This window comes from Trichechus manatus, unplaced genomic scaffold (assembly GCF_000243295.1).
Source record: "Trichechus manatus latirostris isolate Lorelei unplaced genomic scaffold, TriManLat1.0 scaffold00187, whole genome shotgun sequence".
NCBI classification, from domain to species: Eukaryota; Metazoa; Chordata; class Mammalia; order Sirenia; family Trichechidae; genus Trichechus; species Trichechus manatus.
In genome coordinates, this window is record NW_004444123.1 from 3,402,306 (window position 1) to 3,421,849 (window position 19,544).

Below are 19,544 nucleotides of genomic sequence, written 5' to 3' on the forward strand. Positions count from 1 at the left end.
AAAAAAAAAAAAAAAAAAAAAAAACTGATACAAGCCAAAAACTAATTCTTTTAGGAAAAAAATTCTAGAAAATTTATAAATTTTTAGTCAGACTAAACAAGAAGATACATATTGTTGATATCAGGAATGAAAGCAAGTACATCACCATATGTCCTATACTCACTAAAAGCAAAATAAGGAATTTTGTGAATAACTTTCTGCTAATAAATTTGATAACTTAGAGAAATTTTTTTGAAAGACAAGAACTACCAAAGCTGATGGAACGAAATAGATAACTTGAATAGCCCTGTATCTGTTAAAGAATTCTTCATTAAATAAAAAAAAAAACTTCCCACCAAGAAAACTCCAAACCAATATTGCTTTGGTGAATTCTACCAGGCATTTAAGGAAGAAATAATGCCAATTCTACACAAATTCCTCCAAAAAATAGAAGAAAGAATATTTACCAACATATTTTGTGAGGCCAGATTTATGCAAAAATAAAGACATTTCAAGAAAATAAATCTGAACGAAGAACTGCGGGCAGCGGTGGCTGTGACCCGCGTCTCTGGTGCTCCCCTCAGGACCAGGCATCCTACCCTCGTGCCCGCCTCCCGCGCCCTGGGATCTCCAGATGAAGTGTGAGCACTGCTCGCGGAAGGAATGCAGTAAGAAAACAAGAACCGATGACCAAGAGAATGCGTTGGTCGATGTGACGAGTCCGGCCCGGGAGAAGGAAGAAAAGGGAGAGTTCCATAAGCTGGCTGATGCCGACATAATTGAGCAACTGTCTGGCATGTGACAGCTGCATGACTGCCCAAGAAGGGGGTCCGAGTTTCCCAGCAGAATACCAAAGACTTCTTCCGCGTTCTGAACCTCAATAAGAAATGCGATACCTCAAAGCACAAACTAATGGCAGTGTCTGTGTGTCTTCAGTCTTTGCCTTATTTTGCTGCTAAATTCAACCTCAGTGTGACTGATGCATCCAGAAGACTCTGAATACAATCAAACACTTTTAGGGACAGAGTAGCAGGGGTAGGGAGCTGGGGACCATGCTTTCAGGGGACATCTAGGTCAATTGGCATAACAAAGCTTATTAAGAAAATGTTCTTCATCCTACTTCAGTGAGTGGCATCTGGGTTCTTAAAAGCTAGCAAGCAGCCATCTAAGATGCTTCAATTGCTCCCAACCACCTAGAGTAAAGGAGAATGAAGAACACCAAAGACACAAGGAAAGTATCAGCCCAAGAGACAGAAAGGGCCACATAAACGAGAATCTTCATCAGCCTGAGACCAGAAGAACTAGAAGGTGCCTGGCTACCACCAATGACCGCCCTGACAAGGAACACAATAGAGTGTCCCTGATGGAGCAGGAGAAAGGTGGGGTGCAGAACTCAAATTCTAGTAAGAACACCAGACTTAATGGTCTGACTGGGACTGGAGGAACCCCTGAAAGCATGGCCCCCAGATTCTCTATCAGCCCAGAGCTAGATAATTTCCAAGGCCAACTCTTCAGACGGGGATTGGACTGTACTGTGGGACATAAAGTGATACTCGAGAGGAGTGTGCCTCTTAGCTCAAGTAGATACAAGAAACTAAACGGGCAGCTTCTGTCTAGAGGTGAGATGGGAAGGCAGAGGGGGTTAGGTGCTGGCTGAACGGACATGGGGAATCGGGTGGAAAGGAGGAGTGTGCTGTCACAGTATGGGGAGAGCAATTAGAGTCACAAAACAACTTATGTATAAATTTTTGCATGGGAGACTAACTTGAAATGTAAACTTCATCTAAACTACAAGAATAAAAAAAAATAAAACCATAGAATTCTTAGAAGAGCAAGCAGGGGAAACACTGTCAGGCCTAGCTTTCAACAATGGATTATCTAATATAATAACAAAAGCACAAACATCAAAAGACAAAATAAATAAATGAGACCTTAAAAATTAAAAACATTTTTTCATCAAAAGTCTTTACAAAAAAAGTGAAAAAATAAACTACTGACTGGGAGAATATCTTCAGAAACCATATATCCAACAAGAATCTAATAACCAAAGTATATATGAAACTTTGACAACTTAACAACAAAAAGACAAATAACCCAATCATAAAATATGCAAAGGACTTGAATAGATATTTCAGCAAAGAGGACATTAAAATGGCCACCAAACACATGAAAATATGCTCAGCATCATTAGCCACCAGAGAGATGCAAATCAAAACTACAATGAGATACCATTTCACTCCCACTAATATGGCTAAGATAAAAAATAACAGAAAATAACAAATGTTGGCTAGGATGTGGGGAAACTGGAACCCTTATCCATTGTTGGTGGAAATGCAAAATTGTACAGCCATTGTGGAAAACAGTGTGGCGGTTTCTCAAAAAACTAAAAATAGAACTACCATATGACTCAGTAATTCTACTCCTAGATATATACCCAAAAGACTTGGAAGCAGAGACTCAAAAAGAGATATGTACACCAATGTTCATTGCAGCAATATTCACAATAACCAAAAGGTGGAAACAACCTAAATGCCCATCAACAGATGAATGGATAAACAAAATCTGGTACATACAATGGAATACTACTCAGCCAGAAGGAGAAATGCCGTCTTGATACATGCTACTGTATGGATAGAGCTTGAAGACATGCTGAGTGAAATGACCAATCACAAAAGGACAAATATTGTATGACCTCACTTATATAAAAAGAAAAGGCAAATGTATAGAGACCAAAGTTTATTAGTGGTTACCAGGGGTGACAGGGAAGGGGGGTTAACAGTGATGGGAAAATCACATTGATTAAGGGTAGGGTTGCACAACTGATTATTGTAATTGTTGTCAATACATTGTACACCTGTAAAAAGTTGAATTGGCAAAAGTTGTGTGATAGATATATTTAAAAAAACTACAAAAAAAAAAAAGAGTAGCTACTGAGGCTGCTTATGTACAGCCAAGCACCTCATGGGATTTGGTTCCTTGGTTTGGAGGTTGAGGGTCATGGCTTCATGGGACATCCCAGTAAATTGGCCTAATAACAAGGTCAGTGCTTCTGTTCTACCTCCTACTTCATTGTGTAGTGCCTGGAGTCTTTAAAGTTGCAAGTGGCCATCCAAGGAACAACAATTGGTCTCTATTCACCTAGAGCAGCAGAGGAAGAAGGAGAGGCAGGAATACGAGGAGGATATGGAATGCATGGCTAATTGCCTCCATGAACAAATACCTCCTATGCCATGAGACCAGAACTGTGTGGTGCCTAGCTACCATTACTGAACATTTTGATCAAAGACTCTATAGAAGAATCCTGATCAAAAGGGGAAAAATGCAGAACAGATTTCAAAATCTCATTGACTCTAGACTTTCTGGAGCCCTGGAGGGTGGATGAACCCCTGAAACTATTGCCCTGGGAGAATCTTTAAACTTTAAACCTAAAAAAATTTCCCCTGAAGTCATCTTAAAACAGAACAATAGTTTAACTTAACTAGTAAAAAAAAAGGTTTGCCTTGAGCATTATGCTCTTTTGAGATCTATATGGGATGAAACTGACAACAGCAACTCGAAAGATTGGATGAGAACCTTAGGGGGCAGTGAGTTTATGTTAATGAGAGAAGAACAGCTCAGAAAAGGAAAATGAGAATGGCTGCATAACTCGAAGAATGTAATTCATGTCACTAAATGGCACATGTAGAAACTGTTAAATTGGTGTATGTTTTGCTATGTATATTCTCAACAACAACAAAGTAAAATTTAAAGAAAAAAAACAGATTGACTCAAGATATAACCTACACTAATCCTGCCTCATTAACATAAAAATGAACCCACTCCCAAATGGGATTATAACAACAGGGATAGAGGTCAGGATTTAGAACACATATTTTTGGGGGACACAATTCAATCCATGACAATGTTAGGCCACATACAAGTCTCAACAGATTTTAAAAGGTTAAAATCATACATAGTATGTTTTCTGACTGCAATTAAATGAAGTTAGAACTCAACAATAGAAGGATATTTGGAAAATTCACAAATACGTGGAAATTAAACCACACACTTCTATAACCAGTCAGTCAAAGAGAAAATTATAAGGGAAATTAGAGAATACTTCGAGGTGAATAAAAATAAAAACACTACATATGAAAACTTATAAGATGCAGTGAAAGCAGTGCTCAGTGAGAAATGTCTAGCTCTAAATGCGTACATTAAAAAAAAAAAAGAAAGCTATCAAAGCAATGATCTAAATTTTCCTCTTAAAAAGCTAGCTAGAGAAGAGCAAATTAAACCCAAAGCCAACAGAAGGAAGGAAAGAAAAAAACATTAGAATGGAGATAGAGAATAGAAGAACAAATCAACAAAAGTTGGTTCTTTTTTTAAAGGGTAAAAAAAAAAATTGACAAAACTAGACAGACTACAACAAAAAGAAATAGAAAAGACTTAGATTACTCAAATCAGAACTGAAAGTGAGGACATTACTACTGACGCTACAGAAATAAAAAGGATTATAGAGAATACAATGAACAATTTTAAGCCAACAAATTAGATAAGCTATGTGAAATGGACAAATTCCTAAAACACACAAACTACAAAAACTGACTCAAGAAGAAATAGAATATCTGAATAGGCCTATGACAAGTAAAGATATTGAGTCAGTAATTGAAAAACTTCCAGCAAAGAAAAGCCCAGGAGCTTCACAGCTGCAAAGGCTGATGAATTCAAGATCGGCAGGTAAGATAGCAGGTTGTTGGCTCAAGTCCCAAAAATTGGAGGTCAGATGCTGACAAGCAGAACGCAGGATCCACAGCAAAGGAAAAGCCTGAGACCTTTGCCAGAAAATCCACTTATATTGGATGCAATCCACACCCCCAAGGAAACTCCCTTTCAACTGATTGACTACTCACCACAGATTCCATCATGGAGGTGATCCTACATTATGTCACATCTCATCATGGAGATGATTACATCATTATACGACTGCCAAACTACATCATAACTGCTAAACCACTGAGAATCATGACCCAGCCAAGTTGACACACAACCTTAACAATCACAGTCCACCCCTTGTCTACTTGGCACATGTACACATCTCCTTAAACCATACACAATCTTTGAATAAGGATAATTATGAAGTCATACTTGCACCTAACATGATACAATTAACATGCATACAACTGAAAACACACTAGCCCTGTTTACATATTCTACTTTATAAGTGAAGAAAACAAAAATATTTGATGCACATATACAAGGAAGAAATACTCATAACAATTACAGTCCTCGTTTCTGCAACTGGTCACATGATCGTAAGTGGTATTTAGAACTACCTTCTTCCACCACCCATTCCGTATTCCCTTTGCCCTTGGCAAGCACCTCAGCTGGTCATGGTTCTTTTCCTCTTGGAGTGTCCCAAACCTTCATTCATGAAGGGTCTGGGCCATTAGTAGTCATATTGGAATTGGATTGCTGTAGTTTTTCATTGACTTCAATCACAGGGCATAGTAGTACTAAGAGACACCCTAAGGGATCTCCTGCATTCCAGACATACTCTTCTTTACCGCCATTATGTAATATCAATCTGATTTCCTCTTGGTAGTCAGGATCAATCACACCAGCCAATATGGTAACTCCCTTCTTTGCCTGTTTATCCAGAGGCATAAGGAGCCCAAAGTGGCCAGGTGGCATTCTTAACTTCCAGTTCAATGGAATCAGTGATGTGTTTCCAGGTGGGAGCATTCCTCCCTTTGGAAATAAGAACTCTAGACCCACAGAGCACAGGATCGTGGGGGCAGGAAGCAAAAATTTTGTGAGTGGGACACTAGAGGTAATAGTGAGTGGTGCCACTCCCATTTTCATCCCTTGATTCCTGGTCCCACGAATCCTGACTATGGGAGAAACAGCACCATATATTAGGCAGTGGTTTAGAGCATATACAGCCTCCTGGAGCACATTGCCCCAAACCTGCATGGTATTGTCACCTAGCTGGCACCATAATTGTGTCTTTAGAAGGCCATTCCATCATTCTATCAAACCAGCTGCTTCAGGATGATGAAGACGAGTGAATTCCATGAGCACGGGCCCATCGCTGTGCTTCACTTGCTGTGAAGTGAGTCCCTTGATCTGAGGCAATGCTGTGGGGGATACCATGATGGTGGATAAGGCGTGGTGTAAGTCCACGGATGGTAGTTTTGGCAGAAGCGTTGCATGTAGGGAAGGCAAATCCAGAGTGTGTATTCCAGTAAGAATAAAATGCAGCCATTTGAATGATGCAAGCAGTCCAATATAATCAACCTACCACCAGGTTGCTAGCTGATCACTTCGAGGAATATAGCCACATCAGAGGTCTCTGCTGCTGGCATATTGGACACTCAACAGTGGCTGTAACCAAGTCATCCTTGGTAAGTGGAAGTCCATGTTGCTGAGCCCATGCATGACCTTCATCCCTGCCACTACAGCCTCTTTGCTTATGAGCCCATTGGGCAATGATGCGAGTGCCTGGCAAAAGAGGATAACTGGTTTTGACAGAATGTGTCATCCTATCCACTTGATTGTTAAAATTCTCCTCTACTGAGATCACCTTTTGGTGAGCATTCACATGAGACACAAATATCTTCAGCTCTTTGGCCCATTCAGAGAGATCTTTCCACATACCTCTTTCCCATACCTCCTTGTCTCCGATTTTCCAATCATGTTCCTTGCAAGTACCTGACCATCCAGACAAACCACTGGCCACAGCCCATGAATTAGTATACAATCACACATCCTGCCATTTCTCCTTCCAAGCAAAGTGAACAACCAGGTGCACTGCTCGAAGTTCTCTCCGTTGGGTGGGTTGCCCTTCACCAATGTCCTTCAGGGAGATCCCACAAAAGGGCTGTAGTGATGCCGCTGTCCACTTTTGAGTGGTGCCTGCACATCGCGCAGAACCATCTGTAAACCAGGTGCGAGTTTCTCTTTCTCAGTCAACTGATCATAAGGAACTCCCCATGAGGCCATAGGTGTACAGTGGGATATGGAAGATACTGTGACAGAAGTGGAGACCATAGGCATTTTGGTCACTTCCTCATGCAACTTACTTGTGCCTTCAGGTCCTACTTGGGCCCAATCTCCTATATACCACTTCCATTTAATGATGGAGAGCTGCTGTGCACATCCAACTTTATGACTCAGTGGGTCAGACAACACCCGGTACATAATGGGCAGCTCAGGCCGCATGGTGACTTGGTGGCCCATGGTTAAGCATTCAGTCTCTACTAAGGCCCAATAACAAGCCAAAAGCTGTTTTTCAAAAGGAAAGTAGTTATCTGCAGAGGATGGCAGGGCTTTGCTCCAAAATCCTAAGGGTCTGCACTGTGATTCACCAATACGGGCCTGCCAAAGACTCCAAACATCATCTCTATCTGCCACTGACACTTCAAGCACCATTGGACCTACCGGATCATATGGTCCAAGTGGCAGAGCCACTTATATGACAGCCTGAACCTGTTGCAGAGCCTTCTGTTGGTCTGGGTCCCACTCAAAACTCACAACTTTTCAAGTCACTTGATAAATAGGCCAGAGTAAACCCATAGCCGTCGAGTTGATGCTGACTCATAGCAACCCTGTAAGACAGAGTAGAACTAGTACGCCTCCTCGTACCATAGGGGTTCCAAAGAGCAGCTAGTGAATTTGAACTCCCAACCTTTTGGTGAGCAGCCAGTCACTTAACCACTGCACCGTCTGGGAGTAGCACACGCAGATGAGGGATGTATTGCCTCCAAAATCAAAAGAGGTGCACTAGGCATTGTGCTTCCTTTTTAGTTTTGGGAGAGACCAGATACAATAACTTATCCTTCACTTTAGAAGGAATATCTCAACATGCCCCACACCACTGGACCCCTAGAAATTTCACTGAGGTAGAAGACACCTGAATTTTTGTCGGATTAATTTCCCACTCTCTAGCATGCAAGTTTTTTGGGTTTTGGTTGAACATGCAAATATTTTACCAATAAATCCAGAGTCATTGACACTTCTTCCTTACTAAATCCAGTCAGCATAGCGTCGTCAATGTAATGGATCGGTGTGATGTCTTGTGGGAGGGAAGACGATCAAGGGAAGGGGACAAAATTTTGACATAGAGCTGGAGAGTTTCTGGTGGTCTTTTGTAACAGGTATGGAGAAAAAGGCATTAACTAGAGCAATAGCTGCACACGAGGTACGAGGAGATGTATAAATTTACTCAAGCAATGCAACTACATCTAGAACAGCAGCTGCAATTGGAGTCACTGCCTGGTTAAGTTTTTGATAATCCACTGATATTCTCTAAGATCCATCTGTTTTTTGCAGAGGCCAAACAGGCAACTTGAATGGGGATGTGGTGGAAATCACCACCCTTGCATCCTTTAAGTCCTTAATGGTGGCAATAATCTCTACACTCCCTCCAGGAAGGTGTTATTGTTTTGGGTTTACTATTTTCCTAGGTAGAGGTAGTAGTAATGGCTTCCACTTGACTTTTCCTATCATAATAGCCCTTACTCCACTTGTTAGGGATCCAATGTGGGAGTTCTTCCAGTTGCTGAGTATATCTATTCCAATTATGCATTCTGGAACTGGGGATATCACTGCTGGATGGGTTCATAGACCCACTGGACCTACCGTGAGATGGACACGAGCTAAGACTCCATTAATAACCTGACCTCCATATGCCCCCACTCTGGTGGGCCACAGTGACATTTTGGGTCTCCCGGAATTAGTGTCAGTTCAGAGCCAGTATCCAGCAATCCCCAAAAAGTATGATTATTTCCTTTTCCTCAATAAGCAGTCACTCTCATAAAAGACTGTACATTCCTTTGGGGAAGGCTGGGGAAGATTAACAGTATAAATTTTTGGCAGCTTAATGGGGTCCTTCCTCAAGGGGACCTGGCCTCCCCTTCATTCAAGGGGTTCTGGGTCTGTAAACTCGTTCAAGTCTGGGAATTGACTGAGGAACCATGACTCTCTATTGTGGCTATTGGAGTTAGACTGCTGTTCACTTTAACTATAATTATTCTGCTTGTACGGATTAAGTAAATATTTAGTAGATTTCCTATTTATTTCACTCCTAGGGACACCATGACTAAGTAGCCAACGCCACAAATCCGTACGGGTCTTCCTATTCTGATTACCGCTTTGACTCTGCTGTCCATTATGGTAACTACGCCTACCTTGTCTTTGTCAATTGAGTGCCATCACTTGACCCCTACCACCACAGGGTCTAATAAACCCCATTGTAGTTAGGTGTCTTCATTCAGTTAGGACAGTTCCAATTGTCAAATATGACTTACATAATATAGCAATCACAGCAGTCTTCAAGGATGTCGGGGCTCCCTTCACAAATTTGTTCCTCACCATTGTGGTAAAAGGTGTGTCCTCTGGGCACTCCATGTGTGTGTCTGCGGGTCTAACCTGATAAATCTACTCTACCATGCCAATTTCCCTAAGCCTTTGGATACCTTCTTGTAGAGTATACCAAGGCAGGTCTGATATTTCAACTTGATTTAGTGTAGGCCATCGCATAATCCATGCTTCAGTGACCCAACCAAATAAACTATTAGATCCTTTCCTAACATCTTAAGCTGAAACATTGAATGAAGAATCTGTGCTTAGTGGGCCCATATCAATAAACTCAGACTGATCCAACTTTATGTTTCTTGCACCATTATCCCACACCCTTATAGCCATTCCCACACATATTACCCAGGTTTCTATTTGTACATACTAGAAAAGTCAAGCAGTTCTTTTGGAGTGTAGTGTACTTTCTCCTGGGTCACACTTTGTACTTCACCTTTTGGTGCTTTCTGGGACTTCAGTCTAGTCATAGGTCCAGAAGCCAAAATGGGTGGTGAGGTTGTGTTTTGAGGACATTCAGCATTGTCTTGTAAGGCATCTGCCTCAGGCAATGCCCCAGGCAATGACTCAAACAAAGGCTCTTCAGACACAGCTGGGTTAATCTCATCAGATGGGGATGGAAGAGCTAATGGTTTTACTGGGGAGGATTGCTTAGCAGACAAAGATGGAGTAATCTCTTCAGATGGGAGTGAGAGGGTTGGTTCTGTTGGTAGGAGTGATTCAATGAAATTTAGGGGCTCGGTGTCCTTGGCTTCCTGATTATCTACACATATGTCCCTATCTCAAGTTTCAGGATCCCATTTCTTCTCAATCAATACCCTCACTTTAACTTCAGACACTATTTGAAGTTGGAATTTAGTTGGTGTTGTAATTCAGCCACTCTTACGATAAGACTCTGGGTTTGGTTTTCGGCAATATCAGCTCTGTTACTACAAGAAATGAGGCTTTCTTTCAACTCACAAGGGGAAACTTCGAGATTGTTTATGTGGCGCTTGAGCTTTGATTCTGAAGCCCTGAGCTCATCTCTTTCTTTTACCACTTCATCTAGCAAAAGTAGGACCAATCAACCAGCTTCCTTATACTTCTCATTGTAACAAAATTGTAGAAAGGTATCAAACATGTGATTATCCTGAGCCTCGCCTTTCACCAATACCTTTCACCTATTGGTGGTGATATTTTGCGAATTTCTATTGCCACCCCATGCCATGGATTAGCAGTGCCCTCTTTACTGCTGGAAGCAGAGTCTTCAACATATTTAAGACTAAACAGACTTGGGAACTACAGTGTGATGGATCGCTTGTATGGCCTTTCTAGCCATGGCCTTGTAACTCCCACCCAAGTGATTGGGTGGGACTGTATGATAGGGTAATTGTGGCCCACCAAAGGGATTGGTCTGTTTTGCTATCCCACTGGGTTTGACATGAGCCACCCCAGAAGCAGGAAAGAGAAGATACCACCACCACCAAGGAAGAACAGCCAGGAGCCAGCACATCCTTCAGACCTGAGATCCCTGTGCTGAGAAGGCCCTGGAAGCAGGAGACCAAGAGAGAGAGCAAGCTGTAATCCAGAAGACGGTGGAAAAGGGTGACAGGAGAGACTTGGCAGCAGGAGATGGTGTGGAGAGAGAAAGCTGAATGCCTTTGGGCAGAGGCCAAGGGCCAGGGAGAGGTGTGCCTATGAGCATGGTGGGGAAGAGGGTGTCCTGATGGAAGAACTGTATCCTGAGTGTTCTTACTTCCCTAATAAACCCCATAATCATGAGTATTGTCTGTGAGTTCTATGTGGTCATTGCAATGAATTATTGAACCCAGCAGAGAAGTAGAGAGTGCCGTGAGAGGGATGGATGGTGTTAGAATTGGTAAAAATGGAGGAGAGAGGGGGCATGTTTGACCTCTACCTCTTAGGAATCAGCCTTGGACTGTTCATCTTGATTCTCTTTCCCCCTTGTGAAGTCAGAGGAAGTCAGACACTCTCACCATGCTGTTTGTACAAGAACCAAGTTAGAAAACTCATCCTTACAATTTGTTTGTCTAGAACCACTCACAGTACCAAATGTCTTAAGCTGGGTTCTCTAGAGAAGCAAAACCAGTGAAGCGTATATATAAATATATGTGTATAAACCAAACCAAACTTGTTGCCATCAAGTCTATTCTGACTCATCCCTTCCCTATAGGACAGGTAGAACCGCCCCATAGAGTTTCCAAGGAGCAGCTGGTGGATTCAAACTGCCAACCTTTTGGTTAGCAGCTGAAGTCTTAACCACTGCATCACCAGAGCTCCATATACATATGTGTGTGTGTGTTGTTGTTGTCGTTGTTAGGTGCCATTGAGTCGGTTCTGACTCATAGCAATGCTATGTACAACAGAATGAAACACTGCCCGGTCCTGCGCCATGCTCACAATTGTTGTTATGTTTGAGCCCATCTTTGCAGCCACTGTGTCAATCCATCTTGTTGAGGGTCTTCCTCTTTTTTGCTGGCCCTCTACTTTACCAAGCGTGGTGCCCTTCTCCAGGGACTGATCCTTCCTGATAACATGTCCAAGTAAGTGAGACGTAGTCTTGCCATCCTTGCTTCTAAGGAGCATTCTGGTTGTCTTCTTCCAAGACAGATTTGTTCGTTCTTCTGGCAGCCCACGGTATATTCAATATTCTTCGCCAATAACACAGTTCAAAGGCATCAGTTCTTCTTCAGTCTTCTTTATTCATCGTCCAGCTTTCACGTGCATATGAGGCGATTGAAAACACCATGGCTTGGGTCAGGCGCACCTTAGTCTTCAAGGTGACATCTTTGCTTTTCAACACTTTAAACAGGTCTTTTGCAGCAGATTTGCCCAATGCAATGCGTCTTTTGATTTCTTGACTGCTTCTTCCCTGCGCATTGATTGTGGATCCAAGTAAAACGAAATCCTTGACAACTTCAATCTTTTCTCCGTTTATCATAATGTAATTTACTGGTCCAGTTGAGAGGATTTTTGTTTTCTTTATGATTGAGGTGAAATCCACACTGAAGTCTATAGTCTTTGATCTTCATCAGTAAGTGCTTCAAGTCTTCTTCACTTTCAGCAAGCAAGGTTGTGTCATTTGCATATTGCAGGTTGTTAATAAGTCTTCCTCCAATCCTGATACAGCATTCTTCTTCATATAGTCCAGCTTCTCGGTTTGTTTGTTCAGCATACAGATTGAATAAGTATGGTGAAAAGATACAAGCCTGAAGCACACCTTTCCTGACTTTAAACCATGCAGTATTCCCTTGTTCTATTCAAATGACTGCCTCTTGATCTATGTACAGATTCTTCATGAGCACAATTAAGTGTTCTGGAATTCCCATTCTTTGCAATGTTATCCCTAATTTGTTATGACCCACACAGTCAAATGACTTTGCATAGTCAATAAAACACAGGCAAACATCCTTCTGGTATTCTCTCATTTCAGCCATGATCCATCTGACATCAGCAATGATATCCCTGGTTCCACGTCCTGTTCTGAATCCGGCTTGAATTTCTGAAAGTTCCTTGTCGATATACTGCTGCAGCTGCTTTTGAATGATCTTCAGCAAACTTTTACTTGCATGTGATATTAATGATATTGTTTGATAATTTCCGCATTCTGTTGGATCACCTTTCTAGGGAATAGGCATAAATACAGATCTCTTCCAGTTGCTTGGCCAGGTAGCCGTCTTCGAAATTTCTTGGCGTAGACAAGTGAACACTTCCGGTGCTGCATCCGTTCGTTGAAACATCTCAATTGATATTCCATCAATTCCTGGAGACTTGTTTTTCAACAATGCCTTCAGTGCAGCTTGTACTTCTTTCTTCAGCACTATTGTTTCCTGATCATATGTTACCTCCTGAAATGATTGAATGTCGACCAATTCTTTTTGGTATAGTGACTCTGTGTATTCTTTCCATCTTCTTTTAATGCATCCTGCATCGTTTAATATTTTCCCCATAGAATCCTTCAGTATTGCAACTCGAGGCTTGAGTTTTTTCTTCAGTTCTTTCAGCATGTTTTTCCCTTTTGGTTTTCTACTTCCAGGTCTTTGCTCATGTCATTATAGTACTTTACTTTGTCTTCTTGAGCTTCCTTTTGAAATCTTCTACTCAGCTCTTTTACTTCATCGTTTCTTCCTTTCACAAGCCCCCACAGTAGGACAAACTGACAGACCCTTGGGGTGTACATATGTATGTATATATATACATACATAATATGTGTATATATATATATATATATTTATATAAACCCGTTATACGTATGTATGTATATTATATATATATATATATATATATATATAAACCTGTTGCCGTGGAGTCGATTCTGACTCATAGTGACCCTATAGGACAGAGTAGAACTGCCCTATAAGGTTTCCAAGGAGCGGCTGGTGGATTCGAACTGCTGACCTTTTGGCTAACAGCCGAGCTCTTAAACACTTCGGCACCAGGCCTAGAGTGAGAGATTTATCTCAAGGAAATGGTTCATATGGTTGCAGAGGTTGACAAATCCCAAGTCCTTGGGTTGGGCATCAGGTGTCAGGCTGGAGGCTTCTCCTGACTCATGTAGCCAGAGGGCCTGACAAATCCATGATCCACAGACGCATGTCTGCCAAGGCTGATGAACCCAAGATCGGTAGGTAATATGGCAGGCTACTGGCCCAAATCCCAAGAACTGGCAGTCAGATGCTGACAAGCTGAATGCAGGATCTACAGCAGAGCAAAAGCCTACAACTCTTTCCAGAAAATTCACATATACTTGATGCAGCCCACACCCCCAGGGAAATTCCTTTCAACTGATTGGCTACTCACTGCAGATCCCATCACGGAGGTGACCACATTATATCAGAGCTCATCATGGAGATGATTACATCATTATATGACTGCCAAACTACATCATAACTGCCAAACCACTGAGAATCATGGCCCAGCCGAGTTAACACACAACCTTAATGATCACAGGTAGTTAATGGCTGACATATTGTCATCCCACTACACTCTTTAAAGGAGCCATGGTGGCGCAGTGGTTAAGTGCTCAGCTGCTAACAAGAAGGTCAGCAGTTCGAACCCATCAGTCACTCCATGGAAGAAAGATGTGACAGTCTGCTCCCATGTAGGTTACAGCCCTGGAAACCCTATATGGCAGTTCTACTCTGCCCTATAGGGAAGCTATGGGTTGGAATCTACTGCACAGCAGTGGGTTTAGTTTTTCTGAGTTTTACACCCCTTGAACACCTTGAATGTAGGCCTCTTCTTCTTTTATTTTTGTATCCACAGCATCTGTTGCAGTGGCAGAAAGATAAGAGGTATTTGCTGAATGAAGAACTTCAAAGCTATAAAGATTTTTTCCTGCCAAGCTAATTAAATATATTAAATTATAATTTTTTTCTTCTTTGTCAATCAAAGTCATTGACATATAACTACCGATCTGAGCTTCTGATCAGAATGAGATAACAAATGTAACCACATTAGGTTCATATACTGTAAGTCAATAACAAAGAAACTTGAGATTTTGGTGAACCTGTACTTGCTTATTGTGGATAAATTTACAATTTATGTTATATTTTTCAAAATATTGTATTAGATCATAGATTCTCTTAAACCTTTTTTGACCTCTAGGATCCCTGAAGTACCACCAGATTTAGATAAATCTATGAGCAATAAATTAATTAAAGATAATAAAGGGATATATACCAAGGATTCCTTGGTTGGTGCAAACGGTTAAGCACTCAACTACTAGTCGAAAGATTGGTGGTTCAAACCCACCCAGAGGCACCTTGGAAGACAGGCCTGGTGATCCCCTTCCAAAAGGTTACAGCCTTGAAAACCCTATGGAGCAGTTCTACTCAATGGCAACTAACAACCACATACCTACTTTTGCCTTAGACAGAATCAGAATACTTGGTAGAGATACTACCAAGTAGTCATTTATTTATTCATTATTTAAAGAAACAAAAGACATGGTTTCTCTTCTCAAATGGGTATCAGACAACCAAAGAGTTGGAATGGGCCTTTTTGCTCTCCCTTACATGCAGCTTTCTCACGTTCTCCTCTGACGTTCCATCACCCAGTCTGGATTACCTCTTCATTCTTCTCTGTGCCCAAAAGACCACTGCTGAGGCCTGATCTTACTCTTTAGTACCTGTCCAGAAAGATAATTCTTGGAGCCCTAAAATAGAGCAGACTAAGCAGCAAGGTCATCTGTCAGACGTCAGAATCCATATAATCCACAGTCTCTGCACTATAGGAATTCACAAATCTGCAAAGCCCCGTTCTGGGACTGAGAGACAGGAATTAGAAATGGTTGGAGGGGTGGATGGGAAGTGTTATGAATTGAATTCTGTCCGTCAAAAATATGAGTTGTAAGTCTTAACCCCCATACTTATGGATGTAATTCCATTGGGGAATACAGTTTTCTTTGTTATGGTTATGAGGCCATATCAGTGTAGGTTGTGTCTTAAGCCAATCAGTTTTGAGATATAAAAGAGAAGATTAACAAGGAAGCACAGATGGAGGAAGACAGATGCCACAGCACATGAAGATCGTCAAGGAGCTGAGGAACAGAAGCTGAAAAGAAACAAGGACGTTCCCCTCAGAGCTAACAGACAGCCTCCTCCTAGAGCTGTTGTCCTGAATTTGGACTTCTAGCCTCCTAAACTGTGAGAAAATAAATTTCTGTTCACTAAAGCCACCTACTTGTGATATTTCTGTTATATATCAGCACTGGGAAACTAAGAAAAGAAGGGCTATGTTGAATTTTATATTCTGACCACCAAATTCCTGTAATTTTGCTTCTATTTTAAAAGCCTGGGCATCAAGAGTTGTTAATTTAATCAGCCCACACAGATTAGAAATTAGAAATTCTGTCAAGGCCTGAGTGCTGTAATGTTTTCACCAAGGACCACTGCAGGATATATACCCTTGGAGAACTCAATCATCTTTACAGTCTGACTTACTGTTTTAAGGCCATTAATTAAGTGCATCCTGCTCCAAACAAATCTTTAATTTGCTGCCACAGTAGCAGAAGCAGTACAAAAAAATTAAAATAAAAAAAAATCCACAATTATAAAGAATTAGAAAGCCAGTGCATCAAGCTACAAGGTTCTGCAGAGGAAGGAACTTCATCACCATGACAACCTGGGAGGTTTTTATTGAGAGTTTGTAGGTTATACAAAAACATTTTCTAGAATTTGTGGGTTGAGAGTGAAGATTAAGAACATGTGTGGGAGTTGAGAGACACTTCAAGAGGGATTTTTATCTTTTTTAGCTTTTCCTTGCAATTCACATATTGCCAAAAATAATTTTTATACTCCATAATTAAATGTTATATACATTTATATATGATAATGTATTTTTGTTTACTTGGAGGGATTTCATTTAACAAAGCGTACTAGGTTTCTTGAAGAACAGAAATTTACATTAATCAATAGTTCAAAATACATTATTATATGTTAGCATACCCAACTTTGGGTAGAAAATCTGAAAGCATCAGAATGATACTTCCTTTATATGTTGAATCTATATTTCTTTTCACTTGCTTTTATATCTTTTTTTTGTCTTCTGTTTTTAATTTCCTCTCTACTGTTTCCCAAACAATCTAGTGTGCATAAAGTTCTGTCACAGGTGTTTTATCTATTCAGTACATGCTAGCTTATTTAACTAAGTTTATGTGTTCAAAAATTTGCTTACAAAACTGATGAAAAACAAAACATTTCTTTCTTATTTGTTTTATAAAAGGTACTTCACATCTATCATTTTATTTAATCATCACAATATTTCAGAATGTATTATTCCCATTTGCCAATGAGGTAACTGTGATCAAAGATGATTTATTTGCCCAATGCCACAGTTGAAAGTGTCAGAGTCTGTGTTAAAACTTAGGTCTATTTGACTCTTAAGAGTCTTCCCATTTCATTGTACTTCACTGCATCTCAATGCTTTCGTGATTATTGAGGCACAGACTTTGTGCTTATAAAGAAATTCTTTCTAGACATTACATAACACAGTATATTTGTACTTCCAGCTAAGATATCTTATGAGTTCTTGCATTGAAGTTTCCTCTACTCCAAATACATAGCAATGACAGACAAAATATAAAAAGAGATATTAAAAAACAAAATAAAGAAACAAAAAAACACTGTCATGCTCAAAACAAACATAAACCTCTGAGGCCCTAAAGCACCAAATTACAGTATATGGGGTTGAGGTCTGCTGGGTGCCCCACTTAGAAATTTTACCCTCTGCAGTGAGTAACAGGGACCAAAAGTCTTCCCAAGAAAGGAAACAGATGAAGTCAGATTCACTGCTTGAAACTAGAAGCTTCTTCTCCCACGAAAAATAGCTGAAAAGAACTACAATAATTGCTTCCCAGAGCCATGGTGTGGGGATGCAGGAGGAAGCTGACACAGCTTCACATCTAGGACCTGGGCCAAGTCATCCACCCACTGTCTCAAAGACTGGACCAGCAATATCTCTAATAGTACAGCTAGACATGCCTAAGGCAACAATATAAGACCTGATTCTGGTCTGAGTCTCCCTTGGGGGGAAATGGAGGCAATTAAGACAGAGGGTTAAAAGAGAGAAAAGATAAACAAATCTAATCAGAATGTCTGCACATCAAAATTCCAAAATATATGAGGAAAATTCACACTCAGAACTTTGACCAACAAAGTAAAAAAAAGGAGATGAATTCATTCCAGGCAAAATGAACATAACAAAGTGACCTGAAAATGAGTTTTAAATAAGCATGTATAGTATGCTCCAAGAAAGTTAAAGGAGAAAAAAAAAAAAAACAAGGAATTATAAAAGCAAGCAGAAATAAACAACAACAGCAAAGTACATGTGGAAAGGACAATTAGAAATTCTGGAGATAAAAAAGTATAGTCATTGTCAGGGCAGAAATGGGAAGATGCTGACACATTGAGGTGACAATGACCAATGTCTTGGAACATTCTGTGTACAATTGTAGAATGGGAAACTATTTTGCTCTGTAAACCTTTACCTAAAGCACAATAAAATATAAAAATAAATAAATATATAGTCATTGAAATAAGCAATCAACAGACAAGGTATACTCTATACTGTCTCAGTTAAAGAAAGAATTAGTAAATTAGTAGAACTAAGGAATTCACACAGATATCAGCACAGAGACAAAGGACAAGGAAGCACAGAAGAGAGAGGAGGAAGAGAAGGAGAAGGAGGAAAAGTGGTTAAGAATAGTCAAGAGACAAAACAATTAAGAGTCTTTAATAGTGATTTAATAGGAATTTCAGAAGAAGATAATAGACGAAATGGTGAAAACAATATTTGAAGAGATAATAGGTCAACATTTTCCAGAATTGAACAAAGAAATTAATCTTCAGGATGAAAGTGCACACTGAGTGTTGATCAGAAAAAAATGGAAAGTTCCACATCTACCATGTAGATCTTAAAGATTAACAAGACAAAAGACAGATTAGCTACAAAGGAATGACATTTAGACTTACAGCATATGCTCAGAAAATGCCTAATACCCTATGCTTTCACCTTGGGCTGAACCCTAGACTCAGTGCAAGCTTAGCTAAGAGTTGAAGGAGGGCCCCGACACAGAGCCAATTTGCAAAGTCTGGGGAAGTTTTTGTTGGTTTTTTATTTTTATTTTTTTTATTGTTTGTTTGTTTTGTCTTCTGGTGTTCAAGGAAATATTTTGCAAAATACTAGCTGAATACAAGCTAAGGAACAGAGACTTCAGTGCTCACACACATTCAGGAGGGCAGTCGTTTAAAAAATCATTAGAAAATGTCACTAAACAAATGGACAACTACAGCCTTCAACAATTAAAAAGAGAGAGAGAGAAAAGAGAAAACCTTGGGGAAAGAAAAGAATCTGATTTCCAGAGTTGTCACGTTATGATATTGAAATGTCTCAGTTTCAACAAGACATCAGGAGACATACGAGGAAACAGGAAAGGATGGCCCATTCAAAAGAACAAAATAAAGTGACAGAAACAACCCCTGTGGAGACCCCCAAAATGGACGTACTACACAAAGACTTTAAAATAACAGAATTAAATATAGTCAAAGACCTAAAGGAAAACAGAGACAAAGGACTAAAGGAAAACAGAAAAATGGCACCTGAACAAAATGAGAATATCAACTAAAAAATATATAAATTATAAAAAAAAAAAAAAAAAACAGAAATACTGGAGCTGAAAAGTACAATAACTGAAATGAAAAATTCACTGG